The sequence below is a fragment of the Lemur catta genome, chromosome 10 (genome assembly GCF_020740605.2).
Source record: "Lemur catta isolate mLemCat1 chromosome 10, mLemCat1.pri, whole genome shotgun sequence".
NCBI lineage: Eukaryota > Metazoa > Chordata > Mammalia > Primates > Lemuridae > Lemur > Lemur catta.
This window is the reverse complement of record NC_059137.1, coordinates 21,642,283-21,648,860: the sequence shown is the minus strand read 5'-3', so window position 1 is coordinate 21,648,860 and position 6,578 is coordinate 21,642,283. Positions and strand designations below refer to the sequence as shown.

The 6,578-nt window shown below is 41.9% G+C and overlaps 1 non-coding gene across 1 annotated transcript; it reads right to left on the bottom strand.

The window, feature by feature from the left end:
* Positions 1-6,226: 6,226 nt before the first annotated feature.
* Positions 6,227-6,333, bottom strand: LOC123646722. The gene has a single exon (XR_006737983.1). It is a non-coding gene; the product is annotated as a U6 spliceosomal RNA (small nuclear RNA).
* Between the last annotated feature and the right edge of the window lie 245 nt (positions 6,334-6,578).

Sequence of the window (6,578 nt, the reverse complement as noted above, 5' to 3'; positions counted from 1 at the left end):
CTCACACATTGCCTCTGCTCTAAAGGAAGGAATTCTTTCCAACCCATGGAGCAGCAGGCAATAAGAAAAAATAAATAAATAAAATAAAATAAATAAATAAAGGAAGGAATTCCTCTGAGACCAGCTTTTGCTTACTACTTTAATCCAGATGTAAAGCGTAACACATGTGCATTTTGATAGGCAGCCAGGAATCCTTTTCAATTAAGAGGATTTTGTGAGTCCCAGTGTGACTAAAAAGATGACTGAGATCTATATGGCTGATAGAACCTTAGGAGAATTGTTTTGTTTTGTTGCCTGGATAGACAATATAGAAACTAGGGCACAGAAAGTTCCAGTCTAAGTCCCAAATAGACATTCTAAACAAAGCTTATTTAAGGAGGCGGGGGGTGGGGGGGTGGGAAGAGTTCTACCCCTCCCAAAAAACATTTTGTAATTTCCCTGGGTTGGGAGAACATTATCAGAAGAAAGATAAACTTAACTTGCTGCTAACTTTTGCCCTTTACTTGGTGGGTGTTAGCCCTTGAAACCCTTCTATCTTCTTCTAAGAGTAACTTCTGCCTCACAAGAATTTTATCATAGTGGTTAATAGTGGGGCAGTTTACTTGAGTTCAAATCCTAGCTTGGACACTTAAGGATTGTGAGCTATAACTTCTGTCATCTATAAAATGGGAATAAAAATAAATGAGTAAATACATTAAAATTACTTAAAATATTAGGTTTGTGCAAAAGTAATTGCAGTCTTGGACCATGAATTTTAAATCATTATAACTAGGCTCAAACATCTTTATTAATCAAAATATCTCAGGAATGGTAAAACAACCACCACACATACTCTCTAATAATTGGGAGCTAATTAATGGGCACACATGGGCATAAAGAGATGTAAATATCGTTGGAAATCAAGAAGTAGGGAGAAAGGGAGGGACGAAAACTTACCTGTGGGGTACAATGAGCACTATTTGGGTGATGGGCACACTAAAAGCCCTGACTTAAGCACTATGAAAGATATCCATGTAACAAAAACATTTGTACCCCCCTTAATATTTTGAAATTTAAAAAAAAAGGCTGCTACTTTTGTTATCTCAATAAGGCCATCCCCACTGAAAGCTTATAAAAATATTCATTCGTAGTCTCTCCTTTATTTGTGGTTTTCTTTTCTGTTTATGTCTTTAATTACTGTTATTCTACTTCTAGGTATCTACCATTGGGGAAAAATGTTTAAACTATGACAAAGGTATTAGGTTGGTGCAAAAGTAATTGTGGTTTTGGATCATGAATTTTAAATCATTATACCTAGGCTCAAAGACATCTTTATTAATCAAAATAGGAACCATTACAATGAACACATTTTTGCCAACGAGAAATAAGTTTGTGTACTCCTGTAGTGTAAAAATCTGTGCTTCAGGGTCTGATGAACTCTTGGAAAGCATTTTCTGAATCCTGCTGGTTGTGGAAGCATTTTCCCTGCAAAAACCTGTTGCAATGCTTGAAGAAGTGGTAGTTGGTTGGTGAGAGGTCAGGTGAATATGGTGGATGAGGCAAAACTTCATTCTCTCATTCATTCAACTTTTGAAGCACTGGCTGTGTGACAGGTGTTGGGTGTTGTCATGGAGAAGAATTGGGCCTTTTCTGTTGACCAATGCCAGCTGCAGGTGTTGCAGTTTTCAGTACATCTCATCAATTTGCTGAGCAGATGTAATGGTTTCACTGAGATTCAGAAAGCGGTAGTGGATCAGACCAGCAGCAGACCACCAAGCAGTGCCCATGACCTTTTTTTGGTGCAAGTTTGGCTTTGGGAAGTGCTTTGGAGCTTCTTCTCAGTCCAACCACTGAGCTGGTCATCACCAGCTGTCGTATAAAATCCACTTTTCATTGCACGTCACAATCTGATCGAGAAATGGTTCCTTGTTGTTGTGTACAATAAGAGAAGATGACACTTCAAAGTGACAATATTTTTGATTTTCGGTCAGCTCATGAGGTACCCACTTATCTAGCTTTTTCACTTTTCCAATTTGCTTCAAATGCCAAACGACCACAGAATGGTCAACGTTGAGTTCTTCAGCAATTTCTCATGTAGTTGTAAGAGGATCAGCTTCAGTGATTGCTCTCAATTGGTCATTGTCAACTTCCGATGGCTGGCCACTGCACTCCTCATCTTCAAGGTATTTTGTGATAAAATATTAATGGAAACTGCATTAGGCCAGACAGCCTTTAAAATCAAGTGTGTAGAAATTTGAGACAATTACTGTATTAGTTATCTATTGCTATGTAACAAATTACCCTGAAACTTGGCAGTTTAAAATAATAAATATTTATTATCTTACCATTTCTGAGGAAGGAACAGGAATCCAGACAGTGTAGATGGGTGCTTCTGGATTAGGGTCCTTGCCAAGGTTGCAGTCAAGATGCTGGCTGGGGCTATAGGCATTGAAAGCCTGAGTGGGTGGGAGGATCTGCTTGCAAGCTCACGCACGTGGCTGATGGCAGGAGGCTTCAGTTCCTCACCGTGAAACTCTTTCCATAGGATTGCTTAGGACATAGCAGCTCACAGCCTAATAAAATTCAGCTATTTGTCCCTTCCAAATCTCTTGTTGAAATTTCATCGCCCATGTTGAAGGCAGGGCCTGGTGGGAGGTGTTTGGGTCATGGGGGCTGCTCCCTCATAAATGGCTTGGTGCTGTCCTCCAATAGTAAGTTCTCACTCTATTAGTTCTGCGAGAACTGATTGTTAAAAGAGCTTGAAACCACCCTCCACTCTCTCTAGCTTCCTTTTTCTTGGTGTATGATGCCTGCCCTGCCATGGCCTTTGGCCATGAGTGGAAGTTTCCTGAGGCTCTCACCAGAAGCAGATACTGGCACCATGCTTTTTCAGTCTGCAGAACTGTGAGCCTAATAAACCTCTTCCTTTTATAAATTACCCAACCTTGGGTATTTCCTTTATAGCAGCACAAAAATGGACTAAGATACAGCCATAGCAATTGATCCAAGAGTGAGAGAGAATGACAAAGACAGAAGCCACAATATCTTTTATAACTGAATCTTGGAAGTGATATACCATCGCTCCTCCGTGTACTTGGTCACACAGACCAACCCTGGTACAGAGTACAAGAGGACAGCAAGACTGAATATCAGGATCTGGGAGCATTGGGAGCCATCTTAGAAGCTGGCCATAAATGCAATGTGCAACAAAAGTATTCTTATTTCAGATCCTGAGACAGAAAATGAAGTGAACGCAGTCTAGGAGACTTTTAGCAGAATTTCCCACTGGCTAAGCAAGCAGCCTCTAGAACGATACTGTCTGAGTTCAGGTTTTGGCCCTGCCACTTACTGGTGAACACTCAGATGGGTTACTTAACTTCTCTGTTCCTCAATCTCCTCATCTGTGGAAAGGGGTAATAAAAGCAACTACCTCTTAGTGTTGTTTTGATTGAGGATTAAATAAAACAAAACCAGGTGCCTAATATCTATTAGCTGTCATTTTCTACTAAACATAGTCTAACTTATTAGAATATTAAAACAACATGAAATATCGTGAAGATTTTGTGCAACCTAATGTGGTAGACTCCAAGATAGACCACCTAGTGTCATCCTTTCCCCATGTTGAATAAGGTCGACCTGTGTGACTGATGGGAGTTTGTGGAAACGACAGTGTGTGACATTGTAGTTTCCACCTTGGCCTCTCCTGGGTCACTCGCTCTAAGGGAAGCCAGCCACCACGTCATGAGGTCATTAAAGCAGTCCACATGGTGAGACCCACATGGAGAGGAACAGGCAAGGCCTCCACCAACAATCAGCACCAAGTTGCCAGCCGAGTGAGTGATCAACCTTGGAAGTGGATCCTCCAGCCCTGGTCAGGCTTTCAGATGACTACAGCTCTGGCTAACATTTCAACTACATCCTCACTGCAACCCTGAGCCAGAACTGCCCAGCTAACCCACTCACAAATTTCTAATCCACAGAAACTATGTAGGATAGTAAATATGTATTATTATTTTAAGCTACTAAATTTTGGGGTAATTCATTGAACATCAATGTATACATAATACATCAGAGTCGACAGGGTGTCTTCCCCCCTCACTTCACCTCTGTGCTACTTCCTGCTAGAGCAGAAGATCTCTGACCATTATTTGCCTTGGAGGATTATCTGATTAAGGGAGATGGTAGGATTCCTTTGGACTGAATTCTCCACAAGGACAATGATATTATCTAGGATGATAGCAGGGTTTGATAAGAAGAAAGACTGAGCCAAGGGCCAAATTCCTCCATGAATATGTCAGTAAATGTTGGGCAATGAGAAGGAGATGAGGATGGTGTAACCAGATGCATCTGCCTCTGAAGAACTGCAATTTTTACATGACAGTGGAAGTGATAGTTTGGAATTGAGATGTGGGAAATACTGATGCACCCTTTCCCCATTCCTATGCCATGGTATGTGTGGTTGTACACATGAGCATTCTCCACCTTACGGGAATACCAGGGAAGCTATCCTTGAAGGAGAAGTCAGTTTTAGTTAAACCAGGAGGTAGACAAGATGGCTTGATGGTTCAGTGAAGGGGAACTTGCTTACCATGGAAAAAAAAACTTCTAGCAACTCTATGGAAAATCGGTGTCTTTTATTGAATTCTGACTATGTGCTAGGACTCCACGTGCATTCTCTCAAGACCAACATTTGGAAAAAAAAAAAAAAGTAGCTGGGCGTGGTTGCGCGCACCTTTAGTCCTAGCAACTCGGGAGGCTGAGGTGGGAGGATCCCTTGACCCCAGGAGTTTGAGGCTGCAGTGAGCTACATCAGGCCACTGCACTCCAGCCTGGGCAACAAAGCAAAACCTTGTCTCTTTAAAACAAAACAAAACAATACAAAACAAAACACAACCTTTGAGTAGGATACAATTATTATTTTCCTATTTTAAAGAAGTGGAGGCCGGGCGCGGTGGCTCACGCCTGTAATCCTAGCACTCTGGGAGGCCGAGGCAGGCGGATCCTTTGAGCTCAGGAGTTTGAGACCAGCCTGAGCAAGAGCAAGACCCTGTCTCTACCAAAAAAAATAGAAAGAAATTATATGGACAACTAAAAATATATAGAAAAAATTAGCCCGGCATGGTGGTGCATGCCTGTAGTCCCAGCTACTTGGGAGGCTGAGGCAGGAGGATTGCTTGAGCCCAGGAGTTTGAGGTTGCTGTGAGCTAGGCTGACGCCACAGCACTCTAGCCTGGGCAACAGAGTGAGACTCTGTCTCAGAAAATAAATAAATAAAATAAAAAAATAAAAGGGGAGGGGGCAATTATTCTTGCTAGCCACATCCTTCCTCAGGGAGTATATCTAAGCCAAGAAAGCATCCTGCCTTTGGATACACAGAGTTGGTGCCTTTACAATCTAGGGCTTAATTTGAACAAATTATGTGGGTGGTCAGGAAGAAATTTTGAAAAGTCATTTCCCCTGTCCAAATCCCCCACTAGCTCAGAGATGCTTTCCAGAATAGTCGAGTCTGGCTGTCCTGGCCAGGCCATGCCTCCCACCCCAGCAAACACAAAGGTTCGCAATTACAACAATGCCCACCCAAATGCTGCTCAGGATCGCCAGAAAGCTTATCTGCTGGACCTACTGCTCCTGGTTCTTAAACTTTGACTTTTTCTTTTAACCTTCGACATTTGCTTTTGCCACTACTCCCACTCCCCTTTGCTTTACTGACCAATTCAGACCCCTTACTCTGGTTTTCTGATCTTGGTTTCTCACTTTACTCAGCTCCGCACAATTCCTTGCCTTCTGCACCATCTGGAGCTGCGGGTGGGAGATATTCCTTTCACCCCTATTCACTTGTCCTGCTAGCCTGAGACTGGCTGCGTGCCAGCTGGAAGGACACTGTGTAGCTTCTCTCTTATCCACGTGATGGAATAGCATCAATAGCAATATCATCAAATATAAAGGGCATCCCTTCTACTCTAGGAAAAATACAGCAGCTGTCTAGATGGGAGTAGCTTTTTTAAAAACATACTATTCTGTTCTATCAGTAGTTACACCTAACTATCCAATTATGATTTTAAGCATATATTCTATTTTTTTTAAGTGAGAAGTGACATGGCTTAGTTTCCAGTATCCTCTTAAGTTCCCTGATCCCAAGAAGGTACCAGCCATGTACCCATGTTTGGACCCCAGGGGGTGCTGGACAATAGTGGTGCTGACGGAAGGATGAAAGTCAACACTGCAAACCTTCATTCTTTTTTTTTTTTTAAATATGGAATGCTTCACCAATTTGCACATCATCCTTGTGCAGGGGCCATGCTAATCTTCTCTGTATTACTCCAATTTTAGTATATGTGCTGCTGAAGGGAGCACTGCAAACCTTAATTCTGAGGCTAGACAGAAATCCAGTGGTCAAGGTGAAAGCTAGAATTTTGCTCTTAATTTGGTGTTAAATTACTAGTGTCAGTGCTCTAAAAAAAAATTACTAGTATCATCAAAATTTTCTAAGATCCCTCCCTGAGGCACTGGATGTGTGGCTTTTTCCAGGAAGAACTTAGGTCTGCCTTGATTTGATGATGAGAAACTGTTCAAAGAGTAACTCTGAGAGACTGGCAACC